At 35.8% G+C, this 23,115-nt stretch overlaps 1 protein-coding gene across 4 annotated transcripts in view; it reads left to right on the top strand.

Moving 5' to 3' along the window:
* The window catches only part of ova (ovaries absent), a 144,113-nt gene extending 124,132 nt beyond the window's left edge, over nucleotides 1-19,981 (top strand). For 3 of the 4 annotated variants that reach the window (XR_011334197.1, XR_011334200.1, XR_011334198.1), the window contains 2 exons: nucleotides 8,235-8,327; nucleotides 19,357-19,981. The gene's annotated coding sequence lies outside the window, so the exon portion shown is untranslated. Of the gene's footprint in view, nucleotides 1-8,234; nucleotides 8,328-12,002; nucleotides 12,246-19,356 lie in introns of all 4 variants that reach the window. The other variant, XR_011334199.1, reaches the window with a different exon arrangement.
* Nucleotides 19,982-23,115: the final 3,134 nt, after the last annotated feature.

Raw genomic sequence — 23,115 nt, forward strand, 5'->3', positions numbered from 1 at the left:
AGTCTCACTGCGTGGATGTGACAAAACACAAAAATCGCGATATTTTTTTTGACATAGTGAATTTCATTTCAGAACTAGATGCATTGTTGCGCGATCGTGTAAATAATGCTACAGTACTCAAGGGCATGTCAGAAACTGTACATAATGAACTTAAAGTGTGTCATCAGCTTAGAGTGTAAACTTGCTAAATTTTTCAATGGAAGCAAAAAACTAAGTTTAATAAATTAACTCTCAAACTTTAGGAACAAATCCAAAGTACAGGTACAAATGCCACCTGTACTTTAGATTTGGTCCTAAAGTTTCAGAGTTAATTTAAACTTAATTTTTTTCCTCCCCTGTAAAATTTTCTTTTTGGCGGTTAGCAGGTTTACACTCTAAGCCAACGGTATGGTTTTTGTATTATGCAACAAGTGACTAGACAAATACGCGAAGTTCGAGTGTCTTTTTTGCAAATTTGTCTGCATTTCTCTGATCTCCACAACGCAAGCTGTTTCGGACTCAGTAGTCGTTAGAAGACTTCCTAGGATTTCCAATATAAGGTGGAATTTTACTTACTTACTTATTTACTTACTTACAAATGGCTTTTAAGGAACCCGAAGGTTCATTGCCGCCCTCACATAAGCCCGCCAGCGGTCCCTATCCTGAGCAAGATTAATCCAGTCTCTATCATCATATCCCACCTCCCTCAAATCCATTTTAATATTATCCTCCCATCTACGTCTCGGCCTCCCTAAAGGTCTTTTTCCCTCCGGTCTCCCAACTAACACTCTATATGCATTTCTGGATTCGCCCATACGTGCTACATGCCCTGCCCATCTCAAACGTCTGGATTTAATGTTCCTAATTATGTCAGGTGAAGAATACAATGCGTGCAGTTCTGTGTTGTGTAACTTTCTCCATTCTCCTGTAACTTCATCCCGCTTAGCCCCAAATATTTTCCTAAGCACCTTATTCTCAAACACCCTGAACCTATGTTCCTCTCTCAGAGTGAGAGTCCAAGTTTCACAACCATACAGAAGAACCGGTAATATAAGTGTTTTATAAATTCTAACTTTCAGATTTTTGGACAGCAGACTGGATGATAAGAGCTTCTCAACCGAATAATAACACGCATTTCCCATATTTATTCTGCATTTAATTTCCTCCCGAGTGTCATTTATATTTGTTACTGTTGCTCCAAGATATTTGAATTTTTCCACCTCTTCGAAGGATAAATCTCCAATTTTTATATTTCCATTTCGTACAATATTCTGGTCACGAGACATAATCATATACTTTGTCTTTTCGGGATTTACTTCCAAACCGATCGCTCTACTTGCTTCAAATAAAATTTCCGTGTTTTCCCTAATCGTTTGTGTATTTTCTCCTAATATATTCACGTCATCCGCATAGACAAGAAGCTGATGTAACCCGTTCAATTCCAAACCCTGCCTGTTATCCTGAACTTTCCTAATGGCATATTCTAGCGCGAAGTTAAAAAGTAAAGGTGATAGTGCATCTCCCTGCTTTAGCCCGCAGTGAATTGGAAAAGCATCAGATAGAAACTGACCTATACGGACTCTGCTGTATGTTTCACTGAGACACATTTTAATTAATCGAACTAGTTTCTTGGGAATACCAAATTCAATAAGAATATCATATAATACTTCCCTCTTAACCGAGTCATATGCCTTTTTGAAATCTATGAATAACTGATGTACTGTACCCTTATACTCCCATTTTTTCTCCATTATCTGTCGAATACAAAAAATCTGATCAATAGTCGATCTATTACGCCGAAAACCGCACTGATGATCCCCAATAATTTCATCTATGTACGAAGTTAATCTTCTCAAAAGAATATTGGACAAAATTTTGTACGACGTCAACAAAAGTGATATTCCTCGAAAGTTACCACAGTTGGTTTTGTCCCCCTTTTTAAAAATAGGTACAATTATGTACTCCTTCCATTGTTCTGGTACAATTTCCTTTTCCCAAATAGCAAGTACAAGTTTATACTAGTAGGCTTTTTACACTATCCTTGGAAACAGAGTAGAATTAACACTAGAACACCCAAATGGGTCAATTTTACCAGACAGGATATTGAAATGCATATATTCTATATACACAAGAATCAATTTTGTTAACCATTTTTTTTTTTTTTTTAATTTAGGGTGATTTAACTCCAACCAAGTGGGTCATTTCAACCAGATATGAGTAATGTTATTTATGTATTGGCAATCCTGATTCTCATTCTACAATTCTGTTCATTTTATTCAAGCAACATTGCATTATGGATCTGGCATTATGCAACAATTCACAAAATCTAAGATGCATTTATATACTTAAATTTCTTCATAATAGTCTTTTCAACACGAATGTGACAAACACACAGTCTTAGACCACATCGGAAAATATTACGTGAAAATGAGAACTTTGCCAAGCTCCAAAAGTTAAGATGGGGGAAGAAATATTCTTTCACGAAGATGATGATTTTGTATTGCCACAAGATGATTCATCCAGCGATTCTACAGATAATAATGAGATTGAAACACTGCAGAAACATCACGCAAAAATAAAGAAACAGCTAGGTTTTATTATTATTATTATTATTATTATTATTATTATTATTATTATTATTAGTTGGAAGGCCGGAGGGAAAAAGACCTTGGGGAGGTCGAGACATAGATCATAGATGGGAAGATAATATAAAAATGGATTTGAGGGAAGTGGGATATGATGGTAGAGACTGGATTAATCTTGCTCAGAATAGAGAATGATGGCAGGCTTATGTGAAGGCAGCAATGAATCTCCGAGTTCCTTAAAAGCCATTTGTAAGTAAGTTATTATCATCATCATCATCATATTTATGATTCATAATCTGAAGATCAATCGAAACGTCATAGATATGAAATGAAAAGATACTCTAAGGAAAACAAAAAGTGTCAGTAAATGCCTACATTGCAAGAAAATGGTCTGTGGTAAATGTACACTTAACGGCAAAAGGAATGGGCCACCAACAATTTCGAAGTTCCAGATACATAACATTGTGCATGCTTGTCTCGTCAAAGCTGTAGTTCACCAGGTAACACATAATTAAACCATTTAAATTTGCTGTATTTTGTTTGAGAGTCTAAAACAGGCTTGGAGAACTGGGCGACAATTGTGGCGTTGTGTCACTCACCCCTTCCTTCCATCCCCGCATCATTGACTTTGTAGGGGAGGGGATTTGTATTCAGTGTCTGTCTTAAGTGATTGCATATGGGCCACAGTTACGTCATTCAGCGCCGGTGGACTGTGGACAGGGAACCAACGCTTTCCCTATGCTTTCCACCCCTCTCTCACCAGTTCTGTATCCCTGGACTAAAATACATTATAAAATCGAATGGAGGGTTGATTCTAGATACATCAGGGACTCTGAAGAGTGAAATAATAATAAAATTGATAAATATGAAATCAACTGAAGTGAATATGAAAAGGAAAACCACGTATTATGCCGAAACGATATTAAGTCTCAGTAGCATAAGTCGTTATGGCATTGGTCTATTGAACGAGTTAATAGTAGTAGTTCAAGATTCGAATCTCCCACAATCTTCTTTTTTAATTACAAATTTGCCATCATATATGTCTCGCAAAGCTAGATTTATGTGGCGACATCTCTTAGAATATGCCCAAACTCTAATAAATAATAAACTTCCCTCTCTCTTCAAGCAATACGCCTATCTGTTAATAAAATGTTCTGTCTCGTCATTACGCTTGAAGATGGCAGAGAGACAACTCCATCAACAAGTCATTGTCCTGGTTTGCATAGGTTATTCTGTGTCGATGGTGGCCAGAGAGATTGGAGTCCCATTGTCAACTGCTAAGCGGTGGGCTAAATTATTTTATCGAAAATGATGAAGTTGTGAATTGTCCCATTCCTGGTCGGCTGTGCATCTCTACAAGGGAAGAGGACACCATGATATTGAGATGAGTTGAGAACCACCCCTTTAGAACTGCCTCTCAACTTAAGATGGCGTCCAACTTTCCAGGTTCCCCACACACCGTGAGGAGATGTTTTAGAGAGTGTGGCATATGGTGTTGTCGAGCTGTGAGTAGAGAACATTTGACGATGGAGTATGCCATGGACCATCTAGCACATGCTACTCTCCAACAGGACTTCGATTGGAGAAATGTCATTTTCTCTGACGAGGTAATTGTCTCCAGTAACAACGATGGTCCTGCCCTAGTTTATCTATGGATGGCCACTGATACGATGAACGCTTCGTGAGACGACTTAACAGGTCGGGTCGCATGTTGGGTGTGGACGTCATATGATGGGGCAGGACTTCTGGAACACATCCATAGTTGGTTTACAGCAGAAGTCTACGAACACATTTTGGCAAATGTAATGATTCCTTATGCCTGAGAACGATATCCAGAAGGAACACTTTTCTTCCAGCAGGATAATTTTTAGTAGATTATTTTACGACGCTTTATCAACAGCTTAGGTTATTTAGCGTCTCAATGAGATGAAGGTGATAATGCTGGTGAAATGAGTCCGAGGTCCAACACCGAAAGTTACCCAGCATTTGCTCATATTGGGTTGAGGGAAAACCCCGGAAAAAACCTCAACCAGATAACTTGCCCTGACCGGGAATCGAACCCGGGCCACCTGGTTTCGCGGCTAGATGCGCTAACCATTACTCCACAGATGTGGACAGCAGAATAATCACCCAGTGCACACCGCCAACCGGATTCAAAGATGGTTTACAAGGAGGTGGTCGACTGGCCTCCAAAATCATCAGATGTGAATCCGATTGAAAGTTTGTGGGCTGCAGTCAAACAGATCCTATGCTCTAATTGGGTAGAACAACCACCAATTCGGACAGCTGACGAATTGTGGGACAGATTCTAGATGCGTGGGAGGAGGTGGCCATGAATTTAGACCTGTTCCATAATCTTGTGGACTCCATGCTGTGCAGAATGAGGTTGTTTGTGGACGAGATACTAGTTCCCACCACAGGCCTTTTTTTGTCGATATATTAACAAATTGTTTGTTTTTGTTTAATTGTTTATTTATGTTTGATATGGGTCCGGTTTTTTTAGGATGTGAAACAAGTATTTTTGTTTATACGGGCCAGGTCTCGCCTATTAATAGCCCACAGGTAATGGGCAATAATATTTTTACAAGGCAGGCATAACGAAGTTTATGAACAAAGCCATTTCACATTTAAACTAATAAATTAATTAAAAGTTGAAATAAAAAAAATAATTTTACCGTACCGGGAGGTGAATTCACAACCTGTGGTACAGATGTCAGACATCTTACCACTGGGCCACACATAGCTCGTAAGGTTGACTACATTGTAGACGGACAACTTTCAGTGAAGAGATGCCACCGCAATGCCTTGAAGTGCAGTGCGTTTGCACAAGTGAACCTCGTGATAGAACTTAGCATTTCTATCAACCAAGATTCGGCCCATTCTTTTTGCCATTAAGTGTACCTATACTAAAAAATACATATGTAATATCTGTGTCAAGTTTTTGTGATCATCGGATTTGCAACAGATTATATCTGGAAGTTTAATGTTTATAATACTGCAGTTTCATTTCTCTAAAAGTATCATTTCTTGTACTGCCAATATTTGTCACGTTGAAGTAAAATGCCATTGTTAATTAGTTCAATTGTTATATATCCCTGCTGAAATATTATAAATATATCCATATAAAGTTAAATAAAGTACATAAGAATATCTAGTCACTATTAAATGTTAGAGTTTGGGTTAAATTGACTCGTTTGGGCATTCTAGGTGAACAGAAATTGTGGGCGTCCTAGTATTAATGGAATACTGTGTCACTCTGAATGAAGGAATCATTTGGAGTGTAAATGTTTCGTGTTTCTATTAGATCATTTTTAAGATATTAGGGAGGGAGTTCAAATGGAAAAAGATGACTACGGTACACAATTATTAACAGTTCATAACAGTGCCATCTTCCTATTGCTAGAAAAACTGCTCTCACAAAAGAAATGTGTGACTCTATCACAGTTCAAGCAAAAGTGGTCATCTGATTGCTTCCACATTATTCCACAGTGAAAATTATAGGTAATTTTTAATAAACTTTCTAGAGAAATACTGGAAAATATTATAACATCGTATCCATTTCTTGATTAAAGAAAAAACTTAAAACTGAGCTAATGACACTGTATGGAAGACAGGACTTCGACAAATTACAAGAGTAATGGGGCCTTTCCTCTTTTAGAATTTTTCCTAAATAAAATCAATCTGTTCATAACTTATTCAGAAACGGTGAAGTTAATAAAAAAAAAAAAAAGAAAAGAAATAAAAAAAAGAAAAAATGTTACAGTGACAACTGCTAGCTGGAGAGATGTTTCCCTACATTGTCTAGGATCAGTCCTTCTTACGTGAGACAAGATTAAATGCATTGACAATTTTGACAGTAGAAAAAGTATTCATACAGTCTTTGCTCTTCAACTGAAAACCAGACAAATGGATTTACTTTACAAATAAGTTGTTGTAATGAAGTGTAAATAGCTTGAACTGTGAACATATTATTAGCAACTGTCTCACAAATTACAAGAACAAGGAAGGAGGTGAAGTCCTGCTTATTATAGCTAGTTCAGTTTAATAATTTGTTGATTGTGACATAAATTATGCATTTATAAATTTGTAATGAAGTATGGAGGCCTAATTAAATATATACATATAAGTTAGACCTAATTAAATATCGAATAATAATAATAATTTGGCATGAATATGAACGTAGACCTATTTACACTGCATAGATAATCAAATTTGTTGCTTTATTCAACAAAACGTAGGGCATCACAGAAGTGAATATATGTGGAATTAGTTGTCACCTCTCATTCAGCCAAACTGGTTCCACAATTCATGGTGTAGGGGATAGATGGAACAAATGGTAGGTAAATAAAGAATAATTTTCACTTGACAGGACCAGTGGCAGCTCGTGCATATATTTTTTGATAGGGAACCCCAGTAATTTATTTGAAATTACTGCTGAGTTTCATTCTTCTACGAGTCTTTTTCATACATAAAACAATTTAATTCTTGACTCATTTAGCAGAAATTCGTGAAAATCGAGTGTCCCTACTATAAGCATTGAGGGAGGAAGGGAGGGATGTATATTATTAATACATATAACAGTGTAACGCAAAAACAAAGTCATTTCTCAGACAGCAATATATATATATATATATATATGTATTAATAATATAGTGTATTCCTTTCACTACAGAAAAAAATACTCCTGGGTTATCCGAAAAATATGTTATCCAAAGTGGCTCCATACCATTTAGTTTGGATAAACGGGGGTTCTAGTGTACATACGTATGTGTAAGGTGCAGATATTATTTTGAGCAACATTCAGTTCTAAGTTGCAATGCATTTTATATTTAATTTACATGGTTTAAATCCAGTTACTTGAAATACATTTTATGTGTCAATAATTATTCAATCTAAGTGTTGATGCCATTATTTATTTTTGTGCTGTATTGTGCCTCACGAGTGTGGCAAGTTAAAATATACGCACTGTATTACATTCCCTTGATTATAATGGAAACATTAACATACAAGGTCATACTACCTGAATATGGCATATTATGTAACACAGTATTCACTGATTAGGTTGTATATCTCTCTTGAGTTCGTAATTTAATTTAAACTTGAACTTCTCTAACATTTGGTTGGTTTATTAGTGTTGCTGTAACTGTTACCTTGCAAGGTCCCTTCAATATCGTCTTACTTCAGAGATAATGGATCATGTACGCTATGTCCTTCATTATATTAACCTCAATTGGTTACCTTTAATGGTAGTGGATCGACAATACATTAATGAAAATATATCACTGACTGCATATGACAACAATTTAATACAAATAATGTAATATTTTCCCTAGTGGAATAGAAATACATAAATTAGATCCATATTGCATGGCTTTCGTGAATTTATTGTTTGGAAAACAGAAAAATATTCAACAAAGGCATTGGAACTTTAGATTTAGTGGAGAATAATGTATCTTTAGTTACCGTATATTGGGGATAGTGCAGTTTCTGGAAATTCTAGCAGATTTTACCTGTAATTAGTGGCTCTTACATTAAAGAGGTTCAAATATGTTGAATTGTCATTTCTATAATTGACCAGAATCATAATATGATTATTGTGTTCGGTGATGTAATGATTTTATTTCTGGTAGAAGATAATGTAATCCATTTTTTTGTTCTTTTTGTTGACAGTATACAATATTAGGCGTGTACTATGCTTGACTTCCTTTAAATGCACCATCAAGGAACCTTGTGGCAAAATTGAAGTAGTGGTCACAATTTAAGGTAAGTGATATTAAAGAAAACACTGAGTGTAAGGAAGAATATTTGTATATTGCCAGAGTCTTACCCTCTTATGAAGCCAGACACTATCTGGATACGTACTAACACTGTGATGGATATAACTCTGGTGTAGAAAAAAATTCGAGGCATTGAATTACAAAAGACAAAAGTTAAAAATGTGTTGTATGCTTTGATTAATTGACAGCAATAATGCCGGATACCTTGCTCATATTGTGTTAATGTTGTTAAGAAACTTTGAGAATTTTAATTGATTCGGTATAAAATATATAGACAGTGCTCGTACATTCACATCAGTTTCATTAGCTATTTCACACATCGAGACCAGCTGGATTAATTCCTGTAATAATGGACCCTATATTTATTCTACTCCAAATCTGCATTACAAGCTGTCATATTGTATTGTTTGTAGTCTACTCTGCATGTTTAAGATAAATAATCTGTAACTTAATCAAATTCCATATAGCTGGTATGTTGTAATTTTTATATCTCAAACTGGTTTTAATAACATTTAGAATTAGAAGACATAAAGCATGTGTTGAATAAATTGAGTTTTCATCTACCAGGAAGTGTGGACTTCCGCCTCATTATATTACTTAAATGTACAGTCCCCCCAAAAAAGAGTGAGATGCTGGAACATTGTAAGTCCTAGATACAAGACAGTGCACATGATCAAAGACTTGGAGCACATGTACAGAAAATAACGCGTAATTCAGTTATTTAAATTCAAGCTATTAGGTTTGAAAATCACTTGAAATACTGCAAAAACATGTAAATGTGTTGCAGAAATAGATAAATATATATAAAGATCGAAATTCACCAGCGTAGTTCAGTCAGCTGAGGTGCTTGCCTGCTGATCTGGAGTTGTGCTCGGGTGCGGGTTCGATTTCCACTTGGGCTGATTACCTGGTTGAATTTTTTCCGAGATTTTCCCCCAACCACGAGGCAAATGTCAGGTAATCTATGGCGAATCCTCGGTCTCATCTCATTATCACCAATTCCATTGATGTTAAATAACCTCGTCGTTGATACAGTGTTGTTAAATAACCTAATAAAAAAATCGAAATTTGGGCCTTCGTTACAACATGCACATTCCTTGCAAAAGACAGACTCAATAGCTCAGGCAGCTAAGGCTTCTGTGTGTCATTCGGAAGGGAACAGTTTCGAGCCCTATATCCTTGAATGTTTTTTATTACTTCATTTATAATTTTAAAACTGAGTTTTACAGAGTCCTAGGATTAAGCAGCTGAGTGTAAGCACAATAAGATAAGTGCTAAATGGTCACAGACAGTACAAATTAAAATGTATGGTATTATAAAAAATATCATAAATACATAATTTAAAAGTATATAAAGTAATACGTGGCTCTGTAACATATTTTAAAAAATACTAACCATAAGCTAGATCTTATGATGTCATTGTAAATAGGGCAATTTCTCTTTTTAGTAATAACAATGAAATTTGGAATGTTTTTAACAAGCATTGATAAAATTTATTTTAAATAGCAATAACAGTTATATTTAAAGACTAACCATATGAGCCACTGAGATGAATGGAGATGCAAGCATTTTGGTCTGACCACAGGTAGGTGTCATTCCGAAATACTGACAAACAATGCAACAAGCACAAGGACCACGACAGGACAATGGTGCTTGTCATGAACTTTGTCTTGGTCATTATCATGATTCTTGTTGCGATTCTTATTGTGGTCCTTGTCATTGAGCTTATTGCAGTCCTTATTGTTTTCGTCATGGTCCTTAGCTTTATCCTTGTTGTCTTTTCGTCATCTTTATCATGGTCCTTGTCTTTGTCATGGTACTTATCGTGGTCTTGGCCCATATCATGACCCTTATCATAGTTCTTGACTTTGTCCGTGATGTGGTCCTTATTATGGTCTTTCTTGTTTTTGTCATGTTCCTTGTTGTTTTTTATGGTCCTTATCATGGTTGTGACCCATATGGTGGTCCTTATCGTGATCCTTATTCTGCCGCTTGTCATGGTCCTTAATGTAGTTCCAGTCATTGTCCTCGTCTTTGTTTTGTCCTTGTGATCCTTATCATGGTCTTTATTGTCTTTGTTGTTGTCATTGTCGTAACTGTTATTTTGTCGTGCACATCGTGGATCTTATCGTGCTTGTCTTTGTCCTTTGTCTTCGTGGCCCTTGTTGTCTTTGTCGTGATCTTGATCGTAGTTCTTGTCTTTGTCATGCTCCTTATTGTGGTATTTGCTGTCATGAACTTTATCATGACTTTTGTCATTATCATTCTTATCTTGGTCCTTTCATTGTCATTGTAATCCTTATTGTAGTCCTTGTAGTGGTTCTTATTCTGATCCATGTCGTGACCTTAATCGTGGTCCTTGTATTTATCCTTGTCATGAGCCATATTGTTATTGTTTTTCTTGTCATGACCCTTATCATGGTCCTTGTCGTGTTTGTCATTTCCTTTATCGTGATTTTTGTTGTCATTGTCCTGGTCCTTATTATGGCCTTGGTGCTTCTCGTGATCCTTATCAAGTACTTGTGGTCCATGTCCTATTCATTATGATGATCCTTGTCATTTACCTTGTCTGTACCTTTGTCATTGTGGTGGTCATTATAATGGTTGTTGTCTTTACATGGTCATTATTTTGGCCCTTATTTTTTCTCACAGGCCTTGTTGTAGTCCTGGTCCTTGTCTGAATCCTTATTGTTCTCAATGTCGTGGTCCTTATCATGACCTTTATCGTGATGTTTGTCGCGGCCCATATTGTGATCCTCATTGTGGTCCTTGTCGATATCTTCGTCTTTATTTCGACCTTTTTGTGGTCCTTATGGCCCTTACTAGAGATGAACAAAACTAACTGTCACTCTCGCTCACTGTGTTCATTGCATTTGTCTTTCGAGTTGAGTCAAGTCTCGCTCATTCTCGAAATAGCATTTGGCCTGTGTGAAAAGATTTCGTAACTTTGAATAACATACATCATTGAAATAAATAACATTATAAATGTTCAAATGACACAAAAAGACAAAACAGAACAGTATCTTACTTATCAAAATGTTCTGGTTCTATTATATGATATTACCTATGGTTATATAAATAGAAAAAAAAATCTCAAATAAATTTGTATTTCTAAGAAACATTAAATATAATGTTAATATCTTTTTACTTGAGATTGTACACTTGATCTCAAACATATGAAAAGAAAATCCCTAGTCTTTTAATAAGGGCCTATTAATGAAATAAAGACTGGGGAACGGATTATTATACACTGAAAGGTAGAGATGATGTTTCAAATAGGCTACTTGATTGTTTATACATATATAACACTTGCCAAAGTAGATAAAAGTTCAGTCGGGTATAAACAACTGTGGCGATTCAAGGCTGTTTGACATTCGGGACTTTGGGAGTGATAATCTCGACGTCTCGAGACACTCACAAGCAGTCTTTACGTCAACGACGCGACGTATACAACATTGTTGTGCGGGTTTTCGGCTTTACGGGCGCTGTTAGTCTTGCTTTCTCGATCATTGTTCATCTCTAGTCCTTACCTTTGTCATGATCTTATGCTGATGCATTCGTGGTTATTGTTGTGATCCTTATCTTTGCCTTTTCTTGGTCCTTATAGCAGTCCTTGTCTTTATCATGTTCCTTATCATGATTCTTGTTTTGTTTGTCGTAGTCCTTATCATAGGTTAGTGCTGCTCAGCAGACCAAATACTACTGACGGAGAAATCGAAGATTACGAATAAAGCTCTCCTCCAGTGATCTCTGATACTACCATAGGTGGTATGGGGAGTATACTGAGCGATGCTGAGCTCCAGAGGGAAGCAACAATCGAAATACGGAATTCTCAAGGAAGACCAGCAGGCCGACTGACTGACGAGACTGGTGGTATTTGTCAGTGGGATAAAATGGCACTGAAGTGGGTATTAATTCAGTTTAAAGTAGCAGAATTTTGCCAAGGGAGAGATATTATAAAAATTGTTTACAATTTACATTATCGGTATTTTAAATATTGTGTACTGTTGTTATTATTATTATTATTATTATCATTATTATTATTATTATTATTATTATTATTACTGTTATTATTATTCCTGTTACTGTTACTTACTTACAAATGGCCTTTAGAGAATGGAGGTTCATTGCTACCCTCACATAAGCCCACCATCGGTCCCTATCCTGAGCAAGATTAATCCAGTCTCTACCATCATATCCCACGTCCCTCAAATCCATTGTAATAATATCCACCCATCTACGTCTCGGCCTTCCCAAAGACTTTTTACCCTCCAACCTCCCCACTAACACACTATGTACATTTTTGGATTCGCTCATTCATGCTACATGCCCTGCCCATCTCAAACCTCTGGATTTAATGTTCCTACTTATGTCAGGGGTAGAATAAAATGCGTGCAGTTCTGCATTGTGTAATTTTCTCCATTATCCCATAACTTCATCCCTCCTAGCCCCAAATATTTTCCTAAGCACCTCATTCTCAAACACACTTAGCCTCTGTTCCTCTCTCAAAGTAAGAGTATAAGCAGAGCATTCAGAATAGAAAGTGTGATAACTTGGCAAGGGTCTAATGAGACTTTTAAACCCACTAGCGTCACCACAGCAACTGAGTGAAACATTGGCATGGCGATCGTTTTAGGACTACAGTTTTCCTCTTAATACTGTGGACAGAGCAGGTAGAATTCATTCTGCTATGGAATTAAGGAGATATTTCTTGTGGTGTTCGGATGATTTTTATTGTGCCGTTTATGTGAGCAAGTAGTAATAAGCCTAATAATTTGTAAGGATGTAAGACGTTTCTTTTATCCACCCGAATACTACACTGTTTTTCAGAAGCAGTGTAGAGCAATTCCACGAAGACAGAAAACTATGCTCGTTCTTATATCCGTGATATCCATTTTCTGCGGTTTTGATGGTAAGAGCCGATAAATTTATTATTGACGGTAAAGAGGTAGGACTTCCACGCAAGAACTGGCGATCAAAACTGGATGCCATAACACATATTTTCCCGAACTTGCCTCGATATCTTTAAAAGAGAAAGGAAGAGAAAATCTCCAACCAAGTGGACAACAATCCTTTCTCATAACAATGTACCCTTACCAAATACCATTTGGCTACGACCAATTCCATTCACGCTCAATAACCCACTAGTTGATACAGTATCGTTAAATGTCCAAGTAAAAAAAATAATGTGGATGTGACACCCAAAAATCAGAAGAACACCTTAGCTAATCTTGCACTTGTGTGCATGTATGTGCCATTACTTCACACCTGAATGACCAAAATTATGTCTAGTTACATTGACCGTAATTCCTTCCAATGAATGAACCCCAGACTAGCATTTCAGCTGTTTAGTGTGAGTTTTTCAAAATCAATACATTTTTTACAGCCATAAACCGTGATAGTTTCGAGGGAAGTGAAAATACAAAAGAATTCACAAGGTGAATGAACGGCCTTGCAGATACGCTGAACTCAAAGACTCCCTCCTCTGCCCTGTACAAATGATCCTAGCATTACACGATTTTAGAAAATATATTACATGTAATTGGCAATACAAAGAACACGTTTGCCTAAGAAAGAGCCCTTGAATTATTTAGTGACAATTCAGAGCACTCACGAAATACAGTATATTAACTCTTGTGGGATAGCAGATTTAAATACTGTATATTCTGACAGAAAAAATTTTACCAGGATCCTCTAGAGCGAAATTTTGGAATTAGAAAATGATTATCTTTTGATGATCACCATGGACTTTCTATATCTGAACATTTTTCAATCTATGTGCCGGTTAAAAAATGTGCTGTATTCAAGTGCCAATTGTGAACCCCTAATTGAATCCAAGCACCTAGCTTCTACTTCATTAAATATACATGTTTAATTATTAATTATTTTATTTTTAATAATAGCACTTCAGTCGTAATTAATCTAAAAGTTATTCCGGTAACAAAAGTACGGTATAATGCAGCTTTGCATCTAGGCTACAACTTAATCTGGTTTACTATTTTATTACATTTGTTTATTACATTTCCACATCATAATAGGTTTCTAATCGAGCATATGAGAAAGTAATAGATCTCATGGAAAAGTCGTTAATTTAATATTCTCCAATAAGTAGCATACAGTACTACTAAATTGTTTTAATTTTACAAAACACAAAATAACCTAGATATTTCAAAAGATCAAAACTTACATTAGCATAGATATAATATCGAAGCTTAATTTATGAGTCCAAGTTGCACGTAATATTTCTTGTTCCCCTGAATTACGTATAAACCAGATACAACTGCAACTGATAACTAAAATAGTAGATAAAAACTATTGGTGAAAAGAAAGTGTCTCCTTTATTATATTACATTCTTTCTTGTGTATAAAAAAACTATAATTTCATGTCAATGCGTACTTTATAATGTCATAAAAATGTTCATTTGTTGTACTTTTTTTTGCGTATTGTGGCTGAAGCTAGCACAATGTTCCATTTTTCAGTTAATTATTATATTTGCTATTTTAGGTTGTGTTATATAACTCACAATTTGTTAATGTAGTAATATTACATTTTAAACAAGTAAAATATTGTAACAAAGTACTCTACAATACATTCTTATTTAATGGGTTATCTTTAAAAACCTTTTGCATTCACTCGAATAGCAATCCTGAAACTGCTGTCGGAAAACAGAGCTACCGCCACTTGGCGATGAACCACTGAACTAGAGGAAGTAACGTCACTTTCTCTTCTACCTGCTCTGGTACAAGTTTCACAACCATACAGAACAATCGGTAATATAACTGTATTATAAATTGTAATTTTCAGTTTTTTTGATAGCAGACTGGATGATGATAGCTACTCAAGCAAATAATAACAGGCATTTCCCATATTTGTTCTGCGTTTAATTTCCTCCCGAGTATAATTTATATTTGTTACTGTTGCTCCAAACTAGTTTCTTGGGAATATGAAATTCAATAAGAATATTATATAAAACTTCTCTCTCTACCGAGTCATATGCCTTTTATAAAACTATGAATAACTGATGTACTGTGTCCTTAACACTCCCCATTTTTTCTCCAATATCTGTGAATACAAAAAAATCTTATCAATAGTCGATCTATTATGCCTAAAACCACATTGATGATCCCTAATAATTTCATCCATATATGAAGTTAAGCTTCTCAAGAATATTGGACAAGATTTTGTATGACGTCAACAAAAGTGATATTCCTCGAAAGTTACTGTTGTTTTACTATTATTATTATTATTATTATTATTATTATTATTATTATGTTAAGGTATGTTTGTTATAATATACTATTTTCTAATACAACATATTCATGAATAAATTATTTTTAAACAGTGAACCTTAACACATTCATACCATAGGTACATTTCTTTGGTTCCATTCTGAAATTCCACTTAATATATTTTATGTTAAACTAGATTGATTAGACTAATTGGCAGTAACTATTTGTGAATAAACGAATGTTTCTAGGAGAACTATAATTGTTTACATTAGCAACTGAAAAACTTTACTTCTGCTGTAGATGTCACAATAATTGAATTCAGTGACATTAATTTGATCAATAACATAAAACTAACACACTCTTCCACAAATGTTATGAATTTCAAATTTAGAAAAAATCTGTCGGCTAAAGTATTACAGTGTGAGCATAAATGATTGCCCTAGTTACGAAAATTATTTGTAGACTAACGATTTAACATAGAAAATATTTAGATATACAAGTAGATAGAGAAACTCTCCAAGTTTTTTTAACATACCTTATAGGTGCTCGATGTGTGCTCCCCTTGTGACCCTGCAGACATCAAGCTGGTAGTCCAATTCGTCGCATTCACGATGAAGTGTATACATGTCGATAGCAGCGATGGCGTTGATGATGTGGTCTCGTAACTCTGGCAGATTTGCCGGTAATGGAGGTACAAAAACAGAGTCTTTAACATATCCCCACAGGTAAAAATCACAGGGTGTTATGTCAGGGGAACGTGGAGGCCAGGACAATAGCTGCATATCGTCTCTGCTCGCATGACCAATCCATCTGTTTGGCAATCTGTTGTTCAGGAATTGCCGGACTTCGTTGTGGAAGTGAGGCGGAGCACCGTCTTGTTGTTGTTGTTGTTGTGGGACGTGTGGCCGACCAGGAGATTTTCCTTTACACAGACATTCTGTGGTCACTAATTGATTGTACCATCGTCTAATGGTCTTGGGGTCTGGTGTATCTTTATGGAATCTTGTTCGAAAATTTCGCTGCACTGTTATGACTGATCGTGTGGAATGAAATTCCAACGCTACAAATGCACGCTCAACACCAATCGCCATTTCTGTAAACTCTGTAAACTCAGGTCCTCTACCGGTAAGAAGTGGAATTATGCCGCGCGGATAATTTCAAATAAAACTTTGAGAGATACCTTATTTGGTAATATTAGTACCATTGTTGTATCATTCACGGTTTGTCTATAAAAAAATCCCCTAACTAGGGCAATCATTTATGCTCACCGTGTACTTGAAGCAAAAAGAAAAGAGGAAGAGAGTCAAGAAAATGAGAGAATAAACAAAAAATTACACATCTATTAAAAAAAATACTCGGATTTGAACCACTACATGATTCGAATAAAGGAATGCTCAGCAGAAAGTGTATGTCTGCACCACAGCACATATACAACCTGCAAGGCATCAATCAGAGGTCTCCGATTGAAAGTGCACAAACAACTGGTCTGGAGACAACCTAATCATGCACAGCACTATCATGGGTTTTTGTCATTGTAATGGTTCTTATTTTTCTTCTTGTCTTCGTCATAGTCTTTATTGTTATTTGTTGTCTATTTCATGGTCCTTATCCTGTTCTTTTTCCTTATCGTGTTCCTGATTCTTATCATGATCCTTGTCATAGTTCTTCCTTCGTCCTTATCGTGATTCTTATTGCGGTCCTTACCGTGATATTCATTATGGTCCATGCTATGATCCTTCATGTGATCTTTGTTTTGGTCCATGTTTTGCTACTTTTCTTATTCCTTGTGGTCCATGCTATGATCCTTAATGTGATTCTTATCATGGTGCTTGTCGAGGTCAATGTGTCGTGTTCCATATAATGGTCCTCATCTTTTTCCTTGTAAGGTTCGTTGTTGTTTTTGTCGTGGTCATTATCGTAGTCCTGGTTCTTATTGTGATCCTTATTGAGGTCATTGCCCTTGTAGTGGTCCATGTCGTGATCGTTATTGTGGTCATTGTCATTGCCCTTCTAGTGGTTCTTTATTGTGGTCATTGTAGTGGCTCTTATTGTGATCTTTATAGTGATCATTGTCATTTTCCTTGTAGTGGTCCTTGTTATGATCGTTATAATACTCGTAGTCATTGTTGCCTTTGCTCTGGTCCTTATTGTGGTCCTTGATGTCTTTTTCATAGTCCATATCATGGTTCTGGCTCTTGTTGTGATCCTTGCCTTTGTCCTTTTCGTGGTCCTTATAGTGGTACTTGCCTTTGTCATGCCCTGTTTGTCATTTCATAATAACATTGTTTTCCCACTTTGGTTGACTTTTTGCCACATGGTTCCTTCCATACTTTCATAAAAGATAACAGATCATGCATGTAACCAAGAACCTATACCAGAAATGGACAGATAACTGATAACATTATGACTGGTGTGTACTTTGGGATAGGGTGAAAATACACATGCATGGCCAAACCTCTTCCTGCATGGCAGTGGTATACTCAGAACTCTGTCATCGGTATTTTAAATTTTGTGTAATATCTCATCACCATCATCGGCTGAGTTTTCACAAGGGGATGTGAAACTAGTTCTGGGAAGAATGTTCGTGACATCATCACGATGCGGCTACGAAGAAACATTTGCCAATGTGAAATTTTCACTAACCTCGCGAGAATCACTATGCAACTTTTTGCTAAAAAATGGTAAAATTGAGATTTGTGGTCTCTTAGACATATCAAAGAACCCACAATGATAATGTGAAGTTAATATTAAAAATATGAACTGTCAAATCCACAAAACATTAAATGAATGGGTGAATACCACGCTTAACATGAATTTAAAATCGACAATGTACAATATTTAACATCTGCACTGCAGAACTGTCTAAACAACCTTTTGAATTTGTTTCACAAGTTAAATTTCATATTGTGTTGGCTTCATTTTGTTACAAGATAGTTCTAGGTGGTAGGTTTCTCTATAATAAATATAGCATTATTATAATTCGAACATGGCACAGCATCAAGCACAGGATTATATTGAAGGAATGGTAGGAGGACTGTGCCTTATGTCGATGTAAATTTTGTTACTCTTACGGTGAAAAATTGAAGAAGGGAAAACGATTATGGATAAAAAAAATACTCAAATCTAAATATGTCATTCTTTCAAAATGTTCAAGCGGTGTTCAAACCCGGGAAATCCCCCCCCCTCCCCTTGTGTATGCCCCTACTGCATGGCTATGTTGATATCATGTGAACTGTGCTGTAGAACTTAAGACTTTCATATCACCAAGAGTCGTCTTTTTTTTTTTTTTTTTGTGGACTGTGCATAATTATAAAATACATTATTGAGGTGTATTCCACCATCATGCTCTCATTAATTATAATTCAGATTAGTTAATTGGCTTAAAAATAAGGAACACAATTGCTTACTATAAGTCTATAATTGAAAAATGTGTTCCCAAAACACGTTCAGTCCATTCTTATGAAAGGACTGGCTGGTTTTTTATTCACTGGTCTACAGACTGAGCGAATTTTCAAAGGACATGCACAGTAACACAAAATTTTAGATAAGGATTGGCGTTGTTTTGGAAGAAAACAAGCTTAAAATATGATAGAGGTCTCAAACATAATCTCATATATATATATATATATATATATATATATATATATATATATAAATCTTAAAAATGGACTGAGCGAGTTTTAGGATCACACACTTCTGAAGTTACAACATTCGAATTTCTCTAGCTACATAATGTGATGTGATATTTGCGTAGCTGAACACAATTTAACTTTCCTTACAAACAGGTTGGACTGAAGATTGCTGGCATATTTGGAAGAGCATTTTGACACTATATGTCCTGTGAGTTTCTCCAGAGAAGTTCTTTGCTGCAAACTTCAAAGACTGAAGAATCGTTAAGGATGTGTTCTATAGTATCGTGATGTTCGAAAATTTCAATTAGGATATTTCTCACAATAATGTTCCTATTAGATAAGTTATTAAAAAGATGACTAATTGTTACATGGTGCAAAAGAGTACAACCAGCATGAGAAGCTCTACATTTATATCATATCATTAAATGGTGTTTCTATTTCATAAGTGGACACAAAGGACCCTCCATGGTGAATCAACCATATAACTATACGCTTATTTGAACATTCTTCCACTCTTAATGGAAACAATATATAGTAACATAAAATGACAAAACTTTAGAACTTTTTAATGTTTTAGTAAGAAGTTGTATACTACTAGTATGTGGTACATTAGCCAGAAGCTCATTGTGTGCAGCCATTGTATGAGTGTTTGATAAATTCAAGGTGTGATCGTCTACATCAGTGTTTCGAAAACATTTCCAGTATTTTGAAGTGGATCTTTTCACTTACACTTCTGTTTGATTATTGTTTATAAATATTGTTTTGGTAGCACCACGTACTAGCTCAACTGTATTCTCTTTCACAGATATTACTGCTGCTGCTGCTACTACCACCACCACCACCACCACCACCACCACCACCACCACCACCACCACCACCACCACCACCACCACCACCACCACCACCACCACCTAGGCTGACCAGATTTATTATGATCTAGCAGGGGACATTGCCAATTTCAAGAAAAACCACAAACGCTTACCTAGTCACTCTTCATTGAAATGTAGAAAATACATATAATAATAGATACAAAGGTAAAACTTTGCACACTAAATTTGTAGAGTATCTTAACTTTTTTAATTAAATGCATAAACACATGTAACTCCTATAAATAATTATAGCCCATAAGAATTCAGTTTCAGTACTGATGCATGCATGGAAGTCTTTCACATAATATTGTACACACCGAACTCTAACACATACATTTTACAAGTACTTGTCTGAAGAATGTATCTTAAGGATCTGTTCATTCCCATACAGCTTCACACTAAGTTCTTCACATGAGAAATGAAAGTTTGTTTTCACTTGTAACAAAGCTTTAACTGCTTCAACTTTCATTCTTGACTTTTCATCAATCCAGATTGAGTTCATTATGGAGAAAAGTCTTTCAACTGATAAATTACTGCTTGGAAGACACATGATTAATAACACTATTTTGAGAAGATTTTCAAGTGGAATGGAATTTTTTTTTTTTTTGAAATGTTGAAAAACATCATACCACTTTTCACCTGTTGGTTTGTCACAAAATTCCTCATTTTTTGAACTACTTAAAATTGGACGCTGAGGCAGTTCTAACATTTTTGCGCAACGTGAATGCTAAGATGTGAATGCTAAGATGTCCAAAGAAAAAGTGGTATGTTCTTCTCAAAGAGTGCAGAATATTTCATACTGTGCTCACTAGTTCTTCTGTCTCATACTAATGACCATTCAGAAATGTGCATGAATCGCAGCAGTTTCATCAAGATACTTAAATATTTGTGTAAAATGTTATTGAAACAAAATCTAAGCTTGTGCGGACAGAATTAATTTCCAGGGACAAATTTGGGGACATTTGTTCCCCGGAAACTGCAACTCAAAACCAGGGACTGTCCCTGGAAATTGGGGACAGCCTACCACCACCACCAATCTTACTGTTGTAGTTTCTGTCTCCCAACCAGCAAGCAGGGCTTCAGATTCACTACTGGTGACATTATGCTATTGAAAGGAGTTGCAGCATTGTCACATACATTGTTACGTGATCAGCAGGCATCCTTCTAAACAAATGACAGCGAGAGAAACAATGCCAGGAACAGATCAAGAGTATTAAGTTGTAAGAGAAATTTATTGTTACACTTAATTTAATAGAAGTATACTGTAGATTAAAAACTATAATAAGTATAATCGATGAATAATTTTTGTGCCACTGCAATATGAAGTGGTAGCAAGAAGTAATTATTTGTATAGAAAACCTCGGGAACTTTTACCAACTTCCCCTTCCTGACGATATATCATTCTAAAATCCAACAGAAGATAAAATTTATACATTTTTGGTCTTCTTGTAAACTAATTAAAAACATTTTTAAAAGAGACGTAGTACCTACGTAATTTATATTGTATTTGTACAGTATTATGAAAAGTATTTAATCTTTCATTTGTTTCATTCTGTGGTCGAGAGGGAGGGAGAGAGAAGAGAGAGTGTGTTTTTTTTTTCCTCCAATATTTCCAGAGGAAGTAGTATGCACAAAAACAAGAAAAAAAGTCAAACAAAGATGGGTCCTAAAACTCATACCTTAAGAGCTATGAGCACCTGTTCACCATCACTAAAGGTGTTCAATGTGATATCCATTCATAGTAATGCATCCTTCTGTCCTGCGTCCTAAGTAATCACACTCCTGGTTGGTCTCAGATGTGATGGAAGGCATTGGTGACGTGCTTGTTGGGTCAGTATTGCATATCAGGTGTAGGAATGTTACGAGTTATCACCATGAATTGCCTCTCTTGCTGGAGGAAGTGCCAGAGATGTGGTTCATGCATGAAGGAGCACTGGCTCATTTTCACCGAAATGTCCGAGAACATCTAAGACAGTCAATGGGGGATGGATTGGTTGGAAAGGTCCAATACATTGGCATATGAGTTTTTTCCCTTGTTTTGATGCATACTACCACCTTTCAAAATATGGAATACTCTTTTTTATATACAACGTGGAAGTGAAACAAGTCTGCACATTTTCAGAGCGAATAGCACATGTTGTACATATAACAAAAATGTTTAATACTCTTTTATTCAGTAACTATTACGAGTAGGATCATGATTTTTGTCTATATCGATAGAAATTCTAATAAAGAATCCTTTATCTATTTGACATATTTCAATAGCGTGAATGATTTTCGTGCAAAATTAATTTTAGAACTGCTAATTTGAAGTCACTGACCATTGTGACCAGCTTGTAACATTGTAGCCAGAAAGTGAGTTGTAAGGTAGTTCACTGAGACAGATGGGCTTGAGTTCGTTGACCTCTTCTTCTTCTTCTTCTTCTTCTTCTTCTTCTTCTTCTTCGATCCCTGCTTGGGCTGATTACCTGGTTGGGTTTTTTCTGTGGTTTTCCCCAACCGTAAGGTGAGTGCCAGGTAATCTATGGCGAATCCTCGGCCTCATCTCACCAAATACCATCTCGCTATCACCAATCTCATTGACGCTAAATAACGTCGTAGTTGATACAGCGTCGTTAAATAACCAATTAAACATTATTATTATTGTTACTACTATTATTATTCATACCTGTCACCAGCAGCAGTGTTGCCAGACTGCGGAAACTTTCATCTCAATTTTCTAATTAACTATACATTAATCACAAAATGTAATATCATTTTCTATTCATTTAAGTGTACCCTATCGTCCATTTCAACCAGCAGGCTTATTTCACTTCCACCCTGTGTGTGTGTGTGTGTGTGTCTATATATATATGAGAAAGAACCCTGGAGAAATTTATGTCCCTCTTTATACCCTGAAAAGTTCAACTTCTCCTCTTCTACCCTCTAAACTACATTGAAATTAAACGTATTAGAATTCCAAACTGATCTGATATAATTCGTTAAATTCCTTACTAAACAACAATAATATTTTGAAGATATTCCTATGTCTAAGTTATGATTT

Source organism: Periplaneta americana, chromosome 10 (assembly GCF_040183065.1).
Source record: "Periplaneta americana isolate PAMFEO1 chromosome 10, P.americana_PAMFEO1_priV1, whole genome shotgun sequence".
NCBI lineage: Eukaryota > Metazoa > Arthropoda > Insecta > Blattodea > Blattidae > Periplaneta > Periplaneta americana.